Here is a 17155-nt window from a genome sequence, read left to right as displayed (position 1 = left end):
GAATTTGATACCGATCACTATTTACACTTTTAATTTTAAACTGCACCCATTTGAAACTGTAAATCAAATCGTAATGACAGGTTTATAATCATGAGTGGGGTTAAATTATTCTCTGTTAAATTGGCTGGGGACTGGGATGGTCAGTAAGGAAAGGGTTAAAGTAAGGTGAGAAAGTCCTGACTCCATAGATGACTTTTATTTGTCTGTTTGTGTCTGTAAGTAGCTGCGCTAATAAGTTTAGTATGAAGTTACATAAGAGCCTTGGATGAGATTCTGCTGCACAAGCAAATTAATTGGAACACTTTCCACTCTGTATTCGTAGTTGTGCCTCCCTCAGGGTCATTTTCAGGGTAGCAGAATTCAGAAGTTGATTAATAAATGAATATTTCGGGGAGGAAACAGACGATGAGTAACACACTGAATCAATCATTCAGTAATTTGTTTTATTCAGCAACAAAACATACAGTATAAAAAAAGGATCAGAGATAGATGATACTGTGTGCTTACTAAAACATGCGTTTTTTTTCCTTCCCCATGAGCCCACTAGATAGGGCTCATTGCCTTGCATGCATTGGATTGTGCGATTGTGCATGTTAACACAAGTCAATCACTTTTGCTGCCAGTGGCAGATTTGCTGACAAAGAGACTTTATCTCTCTACAGAAGTTTCCTTTTCCTTTCCAAGGTCATCTTAAGAACTGTGAATAAAAAATATATATTTGTCTTCGGTGTATCTGTACAGTAAACATTTATGTCAATGAGACAACAATGATAAATAAATAAATTGTGTTGAAACCTGTGATAGCAATCCAATGGGTTGATTTGAGAAGGGTAGATAAAATGAAGTACATGTGTTTGCGCTTGTGGCAGATTTGTGTGTGAGTGTGTTTGTGTGTGTGTGTGAGAGAGATATTGCTGATACAGACTGATACACACTTTTGATGTGAGAGCAATCTCTCTCCATCAGTCTCTGTCTTCGCCTATCCTTCATCTTTTCTCTTTCACATACCTTTTGCCCCCCCTTTTTTTTAAAACCTCCATCCCTGCTTCATCACTCTGTCTCTTGGCACAGCCTGCACCCCTCCCCCAACACACACACACACACACACACACACACACACACACACACACACACACACTTGTGCCTTCGTTTTCTTAGCCCTGTCCTACACCCCTCCCTTCCACCTTCTTCCACCTTACTCTTTGCCCTCATTCTTTCCTGCTTGCCTCACTTTCATCCCTTCATCCTTCCATCCTTCCCTCCTTCCCTCCATCCTGCTGGCTCAGCTGGTATACAGGCAGCCTTTGTTTCAGCTGTGTCCTCTGTCCTTTGAAGGAGGAAAGCTGAAAAGCAAGAGCCACAGAGGGAGGGGGAGGATAGAGGAAAGGAGTGAAGCAAGGGGCAAAAAAGGAAAAAAATCCATATGGAAAAGCAGGATAAAAGACAGAGGAGAGGAATTTAAAGAGAAACTGGGAGGGGATAAAGCAAGCAAGGAAGGAAGGGAGAGAGAGAGAGAGAGAGAGATATCTCTGGATCAATGGTCTGGGTTGTTCAAGTCATTGATATCCAGTCACAGCAGCGTATGAGAGCACATTTCCTGTGTGGTAGGATCAGTCTATGCGACATGGGCACTCACCTTAGCACACTTCCTCCTGGTTCAGTGGTGCACAATTGCAGCTCTTTAGTTCTCAGTTAAAGGCCAGCCAAGCAATTTATATAAAATTAGACTGTTTTGGAAGCCAATCATTGGTGTGGAACTCTGTACACCACAGCTACACTGTAGGCCAAAACACTTAAAAAAGCCACTAAAGATCTTAAAGGCAAAATATGGCATGGAAACCCTCAATTCTATTTATATTCACTATTTTTCAAGTCCAGTAATGATGTCTTTTTTTTTTTTTACCTCTATAGTGAGAAAAACCCAGCAGAAAATTTTGGACCTGTACCTTCATCCATGATGCTGTAGCTGTGGTAGCCGTAGTAACATGTGAATCCTGCGGCGTTTCATCAGCATTTACATCTCTAAAGGTAAGAAGTATTTTTGTAATTTAAAAAAAAATACATATCATGTTTTTTCTTGCCATGAGCTTGAAATTGCTGGCATTCTCATATAAACTGAAAGGCCAGTAATTTGGCCTATCATAAAGCCCGAACAAAAAGAAACAGTTGTCTTGCCAAAATTTTATCAGATGTACAGGAACAGTTTAATAGGAAAATGCTGTGCCGACAGTTCTAGATTGATAGCCATTATATAACCACAATTAGTTGATATAAAAATATGTCCTTTGTATGGTTAATATATCCTGTTGGACACATTCTAATGGTATAAATATTTCACGTGTCAGCAAAAAGTAAAATTCCCCAAAAAATGAATTTTAGAATGGGGACAAAAATCCTCTTAGTTTTGTTTGCTACAACCAGTAGTGATTTTTGATACGGGCGACATGGGCGGTTGCCCAGGGCGGCATCATGGTGGGGGGCGGCATCACGGGCATCGGCAGAAAAAAAAATTGCTCGTACTCATGCTGCCCCGACATCATGCCAGCGCATATTGGGAATGGTACAGGCACTGATCGGTTTTCTATCGCCCATTTGCTGGGAGTAAGGGCGCCCTCCGTTTGCGAGGTGCGCCTGCTGCTTGCGGCACAGGGAGGAGAGGGCGGGGCGGGGGGCGATTCTCTGGCTGGCTGGAGCAGCATCTAATAACCAACTCGCAAAATAAAAGAAAATAAAAACAAACCAACAAACACGAAAACACCAGACATCATGATACAGTCTTATCATTTGCACCGATGTTTTTTTCGAAATTCTATACGCGAAAAGTGAGCGCGAGAGCCCTCGGTGCGCCTGCTTGCTGCTGAAGTCAAAGTAAACTTTATTGTCATGTCATTTATTGTCTTCGGAGGCGGCGAATTGGCGTGAGAGGGCGTCTGGCTTGACATTACGGGAACCGGGTCTGTAAGTGATCGTGAACTGGAATCTAGTAAAAAACAGGGCCCACCTGGCTTGCCTGGCGTTGTGGCGTTTTGCCGATCGAATGTACTCCAGGTTCTTGCGATCGGTCCAGACCACAAATGGCTGGGCAGCGCCCTCTAGCCAATGGCGCCACTCCTCCGGGGCTAGCTTGATGGCTAGTAGCTCTCGATCTCCCACATCATAGTTGCTCTCTGCGGAGGTGAGACGGCGTGAAAAGTAGGCACAGGGATGCAGCTTACCTCCTTGCTGCTGGGAAAGCACCGCCCCCACTCCAGCATCCGAGGCGTCCACCTCCACAATGAACTGCCAGTCGAGATCGGGTTGGACGAGAATGGGCGCTGAGACAAAGCAGCCCTTCAGATGGGCAAATGCTCGTTGAGCCAGCTCATCCCAGCAGAAGGGAACCTTGGGAGAAGTAAGACGGGTCAGGGGCAGGGCAAGTTTACTGTAGTCGCGAACAAAGCGCCGATAAAAGTTCGCGAACCCCAGAAAGCTTTGAAGCTGTCTCCGGTTAGAAGGGGTCGGCCAGGCAACAACGGCTTGAACTTTTGCGGGATCAGTCTTGAGGTCACCCCGATCGATGACGTGGCCCAGGAAGGAAACAGTGGAGACATGAAACTCACACTTCTCCCCTTTAACAAAGAGACGATTTTCAAGGAGACGCTGAAGGACTTGCCTGACATGGCGTTGGTGGTCGGCGACAGATCGGGAGAAGATGAGGATGTCATCCAAGTAAATGAAAACGAAATGGTCGATGAAATCTCGAAGCACGTCATTCACGAGAGCCTGAAACACAGCTGGAGCATTGGTGGGACCGAAAGGCATCACAAGATATTCGAAATGGCCCAGGTGAGTATTGAAAGCCGTCTTCCACTCGTCTCCCTCCCTAATCCTGACCAGATGGTAGGCGTTGCGCAGGTCCAACTTGTGAAGACGGTGGCACCCTGGAGAAGCTCGAACGCGGAATTCAGCAGAGGGAGGGGATACTTGTTTTTAACTGTGATGGCGTTGAGGCCGCGATAGTCAATACAGGGCCGTAAACTTTTATCTTTCTTGGTGACAAAAAAGAAACCAGCGGCAACAGGCGATGACGAGGGGCGAATGAGACCAGCAGCAAGTGACTCATTGATGTAGTTTTCCATGCTTTCCCGCTCCGGTCGAGACAGGCTATACAACCTACTGGTCGGGAGCGGCGCGCCTGGGAGGAGGTCAATCCCACAATCGTACGGCCGGTGAGGGGGAAGGGAGCGTGCCTTATCTTTACAAAACACTTGCGCCAGGTCGTGATAAACAGACGGTATGGAGGACAGATCAGGCGGTTCTGAAATAGTTTTATTGGGTGGTAGGCTCATGGCGGGGGTGGCGGCTTTTAAACAGGACATGTGACACTCCTCCCCCCACCCCGAAATACTTTCCTTCCTCCAATCAATCACAGGGTTATGTTGACATAGCCAGGGATAGCCCAAGACTAGTGGTGTGAGCGGGGCTTTAAAGACATACAACTGTATGGTTTCAACATGATTACCAGAAAGAGTCAGGGAAATCGGTTCCGTGATATGAGTAATGTCTGGAAGACGCTGGCCACTAAGGGCTGTGACTTTGAGTGAATGAGACAGAGGCTCCGTGCTAAAACCTAATTTTAGCGCCAGCGAGGCATCAATAAAATTCTGTTCTGCCCCGGAATCGATCAGAGCGTCGAGAGAATGAGTCTTGAGACGAATCGTTAGCTTAGCCGCAATCATGAGACGAGGAGGAGACTGTGAACAGGTGACCTCGCCCACCCGTACACTCCTCACTACTGGCGGGCGCTGTCTTTTGGCCGCGCCTGGCAATCCATGGCAATATGGCCCTTGCGGCCACAATAAAAGCACTCACCGGCTCTCCAGCGACGATACCGCTCCTTGGGCGACAGTCTGGAGCGGCCCAGTTGCATGGGCTGTTCACTTTCTTCCATGCTGTCCGATGAGTGACTGCCGCTAGGCGCGCCCCCACCTGCCGTCTCCATGCGCCCCGGGGGCCTCTGGGAAATGTAGTTTCCGGTTCCCCGACGCGCCCGTAGGTGCTCATCCATCTTCACACATAGTGTAATCACATCAGACAGGGTCTTAGGAACATCTCTCATCATCAGTTCTCTCTTTAACTCATCACAAATATTATTCAAGAGAGTACTTATCAATGCCGACTGCCCCCAGCCAGTTTCTTCGGCCAAGGTCCAGAATTCGACCGAAAAATCCGCCATGCTCCGCCTCCCCTGCTTCAAATTTAACAGTCTGTGGGCAGCCCCCTCCGCTCCAGTGCCTCTTTCAAAAACACTTTTAAATTTGGTGAGGAAGTCCTCGTAAGAAATGTCTGGGGCTGTTCTTAACACAGCTTGCGCCCAGTTTAATGCCTGCCCACGTAACAGTTGAACCATAAAGGCGATTTTGGCCCCATCTGTCTCATATGTTCTTCGTAACTGACAGAATTGTAGTGTGATCTGAGTCAAAAATCCACCACATTTATCGAACTCACCCGAGAAAGGCTCCGGCGCTGGTAACGATCGCTCTGGAGGTTCTGTGGAAGCCGGCGTGGGGGAAACAGGCGGAGCGGCTGCAGATGGATTTGGAGCCGATAGCTGAGGAGAAACAGACGGAGGGGGTGAGGGTGGGCTTACCGACGGTAGACGTTGAGCAAGGGCTTGCGTGAGTGCGGCCAGTTGTTGATTTATGTGCCGAAGCATGTGTTCGTGGCGTTCCAGAATTGCCTGGAGAGTTGAGGACGGGTTGCTGGGTGGGATTTGAGTCTGCTGAGTCCATGATGGCTGGATCGTTATTGTTACGGTTTGGAGGACTCAAGCGCAGGACTCCGGTTCTGATGCTCACAAGAAGGGTTTATTTACAAGTCACCAGGTGTATATACAAGAATGTGCAGGGGGGGGGGGGTGTTATATACAGCTGAGTGGGGGGAGAAGGGGCCTCCAGTGAAGTCCAAGGGAAAGCACGCGTTCTTCAGAATATCCACTGACACGATCACAGGTTCACACTCCGACACTGCCACACGGGAATCGCACTGGAAAAATCCAGGAAGCTCTGTAGACAGGGAGACAGGGTTAAGAACGACGCACAGAGGAAAACACTCTTAACTAAACTTGCTGTAGCTTGACTTCACTAACGCGTGGTAGACAACGATCCAGCGACGAACAGCAGTCACCTCCTGGCTTAAATGCTGCTCCCCTTAATGAGACCCAGGTGTCTCATCTCCCAAGGGCGTGGGCCGAGGGCGTGAACCCACAGCGAGTTCCGCCCCGGCGAGAGAGAAGAGGAAGAGAGAGAGAGAAACAGAGAGGGCTGATCAGCGTGCAGCTGATCCGCCTGGCCGTGACAGTTTCAGTTCTTTAGAGTTCACTCAGAGGCCTGTATGCCAGCTGGGGAATTCAACCTGCAACCGTGCAGACTCTTGTGAGCGACTTGAACGAATGCTTTCCTTAGAGATGGATCACCCTTGTGTGTGTGTGTGTGTGTGTGTGTGTATCCATTTGCACTGAAGCCCTCGACTTCTTAGCAAAACAGATCAAAGTCAAAGTCGAGTCTGCCTGTCCCCTGCTCACTTTGATGAATGGAGACCTGGCTTGATGGAGGGATGGGGAGGAAGGAGGAATAAAATGGGGAATGAATATATGACTGAAGTATAAGAAGCTCTGAATGAAGTGACAGGTTGGAAGGATAGATGGGTTTCACCTTTCCATCACCTTCTTCAATGATGTTCCTGTAAGGCACACTTTTAGTCACATGTTCTCGTTTCTCCCCCTCACTTGTTTTTTCTGTAATGGACATCTTTCTGCTCTCTTTATGTGATGCTTTTACTTTTTTCTTTTGCTTTTTTCCTTCTCTCATTTGACACTTCAAGTCTTCAGCACATGTTTCCATTTTTCCCTCACTTTCTTTTTGTGTAATCATACTGCATTCCTACTGTTAACCTCCTCCTTACCTTTCTGTGTGATGGCCTTTTAGCATATGTGTCTTCTCTCTAGTAGAGAGTTGAAGGACTGCCCTCATCCCAGGGGGACATTTGGCAGCCGAGAACAGCTGAGGGCCAGGCATAGTCTGGGTCACCCAACTAACCTATTCCTGCCTTCCTTGCCTCTGGTCCTGTGGGATAATAGGTGTGAGGAGGGAAAGGGAGAGGACAGGGAGAAGAGATAAAAGAGGAAAAAAACAACAGGAGGAGTATAATTCACACATGAGAGGAGACGCAGGTACATAGGACGCACACTCTAAGGTAATTAGTCATGTTTACAAATCCCTATTTCTGTCTCTTTGTTTTGTGTGCAGCTGTTAGTCATGCTGAATACTTCCAAACTGGTTTCTGTGTAATTTTCTTTTAAATGAATGAAAAAAGAGATTGCAAGAACATTTCCTGCACAAGATAAATGAAAATTATAAACTGTGAATAGATGTAACATAGTTTGAGATTTTATGTATGTGTCTAAAATAAGGATCTGATCAAGGTTGGATTAAAACAGTTATTTAATCTATGACTCATTTCACCTGTTCACCCACCATCCTGTTACTGCAAACAACCAGACTACCAATTCTGCCAGCTAGTCAAATGGCAGATCAGTAAATTGCCACTCGGACCCCTGATAAGCTTTCTGGCAAGCGACTGAAGAGACTACCAATAAGAGTGAAGAATACGTTTGACATATGACCTGCTAGTAAACGCTTTAGAGGGTCACCCAGGTGACCCGAGCAAGGCATGTCCACAGCGACCAGCAGGCAGCTTCATGACAAACAAATCCTTTTCACTGTGTATGCAGCTTTACAACTGAAAAGATTTATCTTCCCAATACATCGTAAAGCAGTAAAAGCTTGTGAATATGTCCATTATAGCCAACCAAGGGAATGATTTATTGAAGGTACACAAGCAAATTGAAAACAAAATCAAAGAAATCTCAGCTGTGACACATGTTAAAGTGTGTGCTTTGTTCTAAATGAATCAGTTATCAAAAGAAAAAGGCTATCTCTATATTAAAAAAACAAAAAAATAAATCATATGGATGTAATGAAGGACTGGAACAGGCACTTACTGTTAGACTATGTGGAATAAGATGACTTTAATCACCTTAAAGCTTCTTTATGGACGATGGAAGGTGAAACCTGGATGTTAGAGAGTTTATTTTTTGAAGCGTAAAGAAGATAAAGCTGCCACGACAGGTGCCAGCAGTCACGCTGCCTATATTGTTCACTGAGTTAATTTGGGAGTGATTTCTGGATGTTTAAAAGTGGAACATGTTTGTTTGGCTGCATACCGAAGATTAAAGGATGTATATCAAACAGAAAAAGCTTCTCATTTCCTCTTTGTATCTGCTTTATTAAGGCCATTTCTTTTTGTTTATGAGATTTAGAAATGCCGTTCTTCACAAAGAATGCCTGTCAGGATTTGTTATCTTTCGTACAGGAAGTGAATTCCTGTCTCTATTGCTACCTCGTCACATCGCACACGCTCGTATTATTTCTGACTTCTTTTCTAAAAGTCTCTGTCTCTCTGTTGTTCTTGTTCACCGTAGGCAGAAGCAGGAAATGGAATATGTGAAACTAGACGTGAGGGTAGCCATACTTATTTATTTTAAACGGAAAGCCCACAGGCTGGCTAGAAACCAATGATGGATGACAACGATGGACAGAGACAGTGAGGTTAGGGACAGACACTGGTCCTCATCCTGGTTATTTTTTACAAAGTAAAAATAACTATAAAAATGTATAAGTTAATCTCAGAGATGGGCAGTAATGCGTTACACGTAACGTCTGTAGTACGATTACTTTTTATCAAGTAATGAGTAAAGTAACGGATTACTATTGCAAAAAAGTAAACACATTACTGTTGCTTTTGCATAAGCACGCTGCATTACTAAACCGTGATTTTGTTTGTAAAAGTGCCTCATGACAATGACGTATGATCAACAATGGATAATATGGAGTGCAGGAGAGAGTACGACCATACAGCATTTAAAGCGTGGAAATACTGACCTTTGTGTTTGATTCAGTAAAGAAGTGACAAAAACATTAGCGTCCGCTGTACACTCTGTGTGGGAAGAAAACTTCTTTCTACAGTGAAAAATTTAATTTCATTGAGCAAGCACCTAGCACGCCCCACAGGAATGTGAAATTCACAGAGAAACCCCCGGATCCCCACACTGACATGACTGCTGCAGCACTGGGCAAACCTTCACCTGCCCCACTCCTGCTAAACAGATGAAAAGAGATTTAAGAGAGACAGGGCTTAGTGCTGCTGAATCTTTCATTTTATTTATTTTTTGCTGTGTTTTACTTGCATCTATTTGAAAGAGTGAGTGTAAAAACTAAAAATTATTTTATTTTATATGCTGGAATATGCAGAAAATAGGTTTAAATGTCAATTTAATTATATATTAATTATATATTGCATATAATTTAATTTTTGCTTGATGCAATGTGCATAAAATTAAAAGATTAAAACTAATTTAAAAAAAAATTTTAAACGAGACTTTTCCATTTGATTCACTTTTACATGATGGATTATGCAGAAAAAACAGAATTGGGCTAAAAGGTCTGTTGCTTTATTACGTATTCAGGCTGTGCATCATGTTTTTAAATGGAACTAAGTAATAAAGTAACTAATTACTTTTGAAAATAAGTAATCAGTAAAGCAATGGGATTACCTTCCTGGAGAAGTAATTAGTAACTAATTACTATTTTCAAGTAATTTGACCAACACTGGTTAATCTACACCTTAGAGGTGTGGACTAACATATCAAACAAACGGAAGAGTCTTTTATTGGTGTGTGGGGTTATCCAGCTCCAGGTTGGTGGTTAGCAATTTTTCCCTGACAGCAAAAAGGTCTTTAAATCCAAAGTGGGGATTTTCTGTACTTGGTACTACAGTCCAGGACAGAAAACACTGAGAGTTGGGGTAGGCTTCTTTGACCTTGAACTGGATATAATATACTTTAATATATTATATTAATTATATTATAATTAACAGAATTATTAAATAATTAACTGAATCTTTAAACAACAACAACAAAAACCTTTGTAAAATGGTGGCCACAGTACTTGATTCTTAGGTTTTAAAACTGCATATTTTTGACTTGACTTTGTGAATTTGTTGGGTGGATATGCTCTCATCACAAGAACAACGCTTAGTGTTGGTTATATTCCCCAGTGTACTTTTAAAATTTGCTGTTTCCTTTCTGCACATCAAACTCCACATTTCTGTTTCACTCAGACGCCCCATTTACTTTTAAAACCAATGTGTTCAGGCAGACAGCAATCCTACCTTCCCTTGAGCTAAATGTGCCTCTACCAACATATCTGGCTCTGTGTTACAGCTTCGGCCTCTGATGTGTACTCTCTTTTTTTTTTCTCCTCTCATATTTCTCCTTCCTGTTCCTGCTTGGTGCATCCTATCTCTTTTCATTGTCTTTAAGTCCCATTCGCTCTCCCTTATTTCTTATTCAGCTGAGCACCCAGAGATTACAAGGTTTCTTTTGTCTTTCTCTCATCGTCTTTCTTTCTATTTCTTCTTCTGTTTATTTCACTATTTCTTTTTGTTAGAAATCTCTTTCTCTGTTTCTGCCTCTTTGAGTAATCCTTCACCTCACTCTCTCTCTAGATGTAGAAATACATTCAAGAACATGCTGAATTCTTCATATAAAGAGTGCTTAGTGCATGATTTTGCATTGATGAAAGCACGTTCTCTTGTGGAGATTTAAGGATAACTTTGGTGTTTCAGCAGGTCCATTTTTTCCCTGTGCTCCACTTAAAGCTGCAACTTACTTTTGCATACTGCATAATGATGTGTTTATCCATTTTTACTCTGGTCTGCATTTTGGTGTGCACTGACAATCCCCAAAACTAGTTAAAAAGACATTTCTGTGGTACTGATTTGTGAAAAAACAAGCCTGAGTTTGGTATACAATACTCAGGTTTGTATCTGTAACAATATCCAGAGGCTAGCAATCAGAAGATCATTATCACTTATGGATGGCATAAAAAATCTGAGAGGAGACAACACAAACAATAGTTCACCAAAGCTCTTCTCCATACAGCAGCTGGAAAATTTTTGGATTTCTCCCCAGACTGTCTAACAACAAACTTTACAAACTTGCTAAAGCAAAATGCACTTAGGTGTTTTGGCTACTTTAACATTGGCTGGAGGTTACCTCTCTCAGTCTTTCCCTGTTTGTATTTCTGTATGGTTCCTTTCTTTTATTGACTGTTCTCTGTCCATGTGAGGTGCGGGAACAGCCTGGAAAACAAAATGAACCTTTTTTTTTTCCTTTCAAAGCACACAACCTGGAATTTTAAATCTTTCAGAAGCTCTTCAAACTTGATCACACATCAGTGGAGATCTCATGTTACCTGATTTTATTGACCTTCCTTTTTCCAATGACTGGTTGATCACAGTAAGGGTTTCGGGCTATGGCGAAATCTTTTTGTATTACTACTAAAATCAGTGAAAAGAAAATGCTTCATTGTTTTTCTTGCTGCTTTTCTCTGGATACGTAGAGCCCATCTCTGGTCCAGATTAAAAATCTTTGAGTACTCCTTGTGATTTTAAACCAGATCTGAACTTTGTATTGCTCATCTAAATGTCAAAGTCCTCTTCCTAAACTCAGTTTGGTTAAGATTTGAGTGAAATCATCAGCTAATGATATTCTTGTTTGAAGCTTGGCTTAGAAACCTAATTACAGACTTTGCATTAATTTACAGAATCATTGAATTACAGATTCAGTCTGTTTCACTGTGACCACCTCAGAAAAAGGTGGTGGTATTGGAATTTGCATACAAAAAAACAAATGCTGTGCCACTATCTGTTAGTAAAGAATGTAAATTTTCTGCCCTGAAGAAGCCAGCTCACAAGTCGTTCAACCTTAAAAAGGTCCTACCTTTCAAAAACCACTTAAATAAGAAATCCTTCTTACTCGGATGCAACCACAAATGAGATTCCAGCTCTTGTTGGAAAAGATTTACGTACTTTAACTGAAATGGGGAACATTCTCAACTGCATTAATGAACATGTCTGTCTGTTTGTTAAGTTGTACAAACCCTCTGTGCTTCAGTCCCATTTAACACAACTTAAGTTGATGTTAAATCCAAGTTTATATGTTTCCCAAAGAGTCGTCATCTAAAATTCATAGGTTCAACAGCACTCAAAGGGCAGAAACAGTCATACTGACAAGGTTCTCTTGGTCAATATGACTGTTTTTGATGTTGCTCTTTTAATGATCTGTTATTCAGGTTTCTTTGGTCTCTTGCCTGTACTGAATATCAGTTGTAATTCTGCCTTTACTTATTATGTTGATTTGTGTTCTGGTTTTTGTGTTTTCTGTAGCCCCCTTGGCCAGATTTCTCATGCCTGCTACAACAGATTGTCAAACTGTAAACAGATCGGAGGCAGTGCTACTGGAATTTAAAGGCCCGTTTAGATGCATATAGAAAGTAGCAAGACCGTATGAAGCTTTTCAGTTCTGCTTTGGTGAATTATGCGTGAAGTCTCATATTTAATTAGCTTCATGTTATTATATGATTTGTTTTTTTACTCTGACATTCATCAAACTATGTAGACTTAACTGTCAAGATGTACTTGATAGCTTTTGCTGTCATATGCATGGTTTTACAGCACACAAACGCACACACACACAGTTCCTTCATTAAGAAAGTGTAGGAAGTGTATTTTCCGTTCAGGGAGTTCACAATACATTTCTCTAAAGAATAAAGTCATCTACACCCATACATGTGCAGCAGCAGAGCATCTCCTGTCTAAATTTTCCACATACATCAGCAATTAACAAAGCTATCATGGGGCAGATGGTTGAAGAAGAAAGACAGCCAAAGAATCAAAAGGAATAAGGGATGGGAATGAGCTAAAAATACCTAATTTAACTTTTTATTTTGCTTTGCTGCATTCTTTAATCTGTTTATGTAATGATCATCTAGTCAGGGTTAAGGGATTTGGGGTTTGCCAGAGCTAAAATGACAGAAAGGCAAAAGGCAGGATGCACACTGGACAAAAACAGCTTTCAGTGTCATAAAAATATGATGCTGTCTTCTGCTGCTGTGCTGATAAAAATGCTGACGATGAGCATTAGTAGTGAACATTTTAGTAGTGTCCATTCACCAGGCTGGAACGCGAACAGCTTAGAGAATAAAGGATGTCGATGTGAGATGCTTCAACTATACGGCCCACTCTCATACTTTTGTATTCTGTACATACTAGCAATACCTTGATGTATTAAATATATGGACAGAAGTGACAGAAAGGATAAAGCATTTCCCGTAGCTTTAGGACACTGATTCAGTACGTCTTTCACACTGTCCAAGGATGTATCTGTCACCACCAATTGGAGACGCATCACTTGCTTCGCTTCACTTTCACTGCTGAATTTCTCTTTGCTTTCCAACCAGCATAAGGCTAACCATAGCTGCCTGGAGGCAACCACCATTTTCTGTAGGGAACTCCTTGAGCTGAACTCCAGATCTGAGAGGCACAACTTCATTGGGCACATTTGCAATGGATCTGCTTTTACTGTATGGACCTGTAAAACCACAAGGCCTAGGAGAGAGAAACATAATCTGCTTGCTATCATGACCTTCCAGCCCACCACCTCCACACCTCTCTAGCTTGAATGGTGAGTGTTGGTAAGTGGCATATGCAACTTCTGTGTGAGTATCTACAGCCTTGGAAGTCTTGGAATTGGCCACTTAGCCAATAATCTGCATTTCTGAGAAGTCTCAGAGGTGAAGCATCAGTGTAGAACCACACTGTGGAGCCGCTGAGTGCCACAGCCTCCAAAGACACTATGCTAGACCACAAGCATAAATCCAAGCTCTTCCTTTGGGAGAAGTTAAAAAAATAAAACATGCTGAACCTATGTTTAACCTTCTTCGCTGCACTACATAAATCATCACTGCCTAGCCTTTCAGACCAGTTTTACTGCTTCAAGTATCTTGGTTTCTTATTCTCAAGCAAAAGTCAAAAAGAAATGGAGTGATATCAACAGTAATGCAGAGGATCTACTGGACCATTGAGGGAACATTAGGGGCTCATTTCAACACTCACTTGCAGTTGCTAGTGACTGAAAGAATCGGATGGGGATCAAACCAAGCCTCCTCCTTTGTGTGGCAGGACTCATACTAAAGGGGAAAGTAAGATGTTCAGACATTTGGTCAGAGATCAGAAATTTAAGAACATTTAGCCCTCATGTGGCCTGAGAGTGGCTTGAAATCCCTCAAAAGAACCTGTAAAAGGCTGTTTGTGACAGGAACGACCTAACCGATTTGCTTAGCTTGCCTCGTGTGCATGCGAGCCCAGGATTAGCTACAGATAAAGACTTTCTAGGAAGATTTTCTAAGTTTGAGTTAATGAAAAGAAGGAAGAATGCTTAATACCTGCTTCTAAAATATACATTTGCTGACAAAAGTTAAATTATGACTTCTCAAATGGTATCGCTTACCGTACCTTACATAGCTCATGTCAACCTTATGCTATTGCAACTTAATGATGGATAAGGGTTGCTGTGGGCATATAGATGTATAGGTAATACCTCACCAACTGTCAGTCCAAAATTAATAACCTTAGGCTCTATGAATAAGAGTTGCTTGGGAGAATTTTCAGATATAACAAATCTACTTTTTCTTGCCCAGAATGACATTCAGAAAACCACAGGAAAATCATGATATATATTTTTTTTTTGCTTCACCTTAATCAAAGCTGCTAGATGCAGTGAGTAAACACAGATGTTGTTGAATCAGATCTAAACAAATATGCTTAGACAAAAAAAACCCCAAAACAACACATGACCAACCTTCTGAAAATGCTTATTTAAACATTTTTTAAAGATTTTTTTTTGGTCAGTAAACCTGTTTAGCTGTATGTGCCATTGCATATGGCCATATAATTGATCTATATCAATTTATATAAAAGTATAACTACTTGGTAAAGCAACTTATTTTTCTTTTTATTAATTAATGTGGGCAAAACGTAACGAGAGATTGCTTCATAAAAAAAACAGTACAAAACAGTTAACTCCAGTTATTATGGGGCTGTCTCTGACATATATTCTAAAAGATGTGAGATTTTTAAGCTTAGTCTTTTTTGCACACACAAACATCATCATCATCTTTCACCTCAGTCACTGAATCATTCTATGACTGTGAGCTGACAAGTAGCTTTTGATGGATAAATTTAGATTAGTCACACTCTCAGATGCTGTGAAGTGTATAAATCCTGGTATAAAAATAGGCGTGCATGTATTTTTATGCCACAGCTAATGTAAGCACGCATACGCACAAACACAAGCTGTATTTAGTCTAATTGTTGATTGTTTGTGCATATTTTTATATGTACACACATGAAAACAGACACACTGAGACTCACACATACACCATTGATCTGTATTTAACCTAGATACTGAAGTGATTAGCCAGTGGCTCTTGATAAGTCTGTCACACATTAAAGGCAACATAGCACATCCACTCTCACACACACATACATACATGCATATCGACTATGACTTGAGGCCTTGTTGTAAGATGTTTGTAACTCACTTTTCATATTTTTCCGTGCAACTTTTGCATCTTAGTCCAAAAGTAAAATAGAGCACGTCAGAAAATTATGGCAATATCAATGTTAATCAACCAATATCATTTAAAGGGATCCATTATCTAAATATAAAATCTATAAAAAGTATAATGAAATGTGGTGGATATAGATAAGGCATTATCAATCATAGGTAATTTCTGTAACTGTTACAAAGAAGTCCTATATGAATAACTCTTAATATTAATTGTAACATCATTAAGACCATTTTAATCTTTAAATTTAATGAAATTAAATGAAGTGGTTTTGGGAAATGCAACAAACAGCAGATAGCTATTTTCAGAGCAAAGAGTGTATTTATTTTCCCTTCAGCTAAAAAACCTACTTTACATTTACACACACTGACACCTGGGAAATGGCTGGTACAACCACATTGTTCTGGATTTAACCACTGGCCTGTTTAATGCTGGTCTCTGTATGGCTAAGTCAATTCTGGAATTATATTTAAAAATTGTTGCTTGTGTACTATCAGCTTTGGGGAAAAAGAAGCAGTGAAAAACCACAGATGACCTGACCACAGTACTCTCACCCCCTGTTCACTTTGAAGTACTCTACTACTATTTTTATTACTATGACACGATGGGACACCAAGGAGCAAGGTAAACACTGAGACAAAGGTCTGTGCAAGTTTAATATTTTCCTCACATGGCGGATTTCCTCTGGCCATGTCTTTACTGAGATTCACCTTTAATCTTTCTTTCTTCCTTTCGTTTTTCCTTCTTGTGCCTTTCTCTTTGTTGCTGTACACTTACCGTGCATTTGTTAATATTTCATCTCTTTCACTTTTTTTCCCAATGCAGAGCACATTAAATTTAGCGTTTCTGTGTGATTGGGTGTTAAATGTACTGCATGTAAATAATGTAAGAGTGTGCTCATGTTTGGATGACTATAAATTATTTATCCCACCCTCAGCCCCCACACAGACAAATACAATATCCACTGCAACAGACTGCTTGCACGCTACAGTCCTACCTGTTTGTGTCTATCCGTCCCTCCTCTTTTGCTCTCTGTATCTCATTTCTTATTGAGAATGTTAGTTAAAAATTACAAGAGCGAGAGAGCTTTTTTCCATGAAGTAAACATCTCAGTGGCCTGGCTGGAGACCAGTATTTAGCATAGTCTTTTTCAAACTTAAACTGTGTCTTTGGTACATCCTCCAGCTGCACTCACAGGGGGGGAAAGAGATATGAACATTCTTTATTTAGTAACTTGGATAACACCAAGATGCAGGATAAACTAGGTAGTCCATTGGTTATATAACCTCTCACTGTGAAGTATTTTAGCTCTGTATTTTCATTTATATTTTATATACCTTTTAGCGAACCAAGTAACTCTACTTTGTGCATTTTTTCCCAAATAGCTTGTGCTGAGGTACTGCGCATAAACAAAACTTAAATTGTCAGCTTTCAGCTTTCCTTAAAAAATCATTATTCAAATGACTAAACGGCAGAACCTTTAAGAAAGTAAAGCACAAAAGGTGCAGTCCTATTTAACTCTTAAGTAAATCCTAAAATCAGGCAGTGACTGAATAAATTAGTGTGATGGATGTTGCCCTTAATTC

At 41.5% G+C, this 17155-nt stretch overlaps 1 protein-coding gene across 1 annotated transcript in view; it reads left to right on the top strand.

The window, feature by feature from the left end:
• The window catches only part of lrfn5a (leucine rich repeat and fibronectin type III domain containing 5a), a 130352-nt gene that overhangs the window by 70661 nt on the left and 42536 nt on the right, over positions 1–17155 (top strand). Inside the window, exon 2 of the mRNA XM_086274198.1 lies at positions 1912–2028. The gene's annotated coding sequence lies outside the window, so the exon portion shown is untranslated. The remainder of the gene's footprint in view (positions 1–1911; positions 2029–17155) is intronic.

The sequence above is a fragment of the Aulonocara sp. 'chitande type north' Nkhata Bay genome, linkage group LG19 (genome assembly GCF_057382095.1).
Source record: "Aulonocara sp. 'chitande type north' Nkhata Bay isolate Kocher_YH1m ecotype deep benthic linkage group LG19, A_spYH_male_GT1.1, whole genome shotgun sequence".
NCBI classification, from domain to species: domain Eukaryota; kingdom Metazoa; phylum Chordata; class Actinopteri; order Cichliformes; family Cichlidae; genus Aulonocara; species Aulonocara sp. 'chitande type north' Nkhata Bay.
The sequence above is the reverse complement of the archived record's forward strand: the minus strand, read 5'-3'. Positions and strand labels throughout refer to the sequence as shown.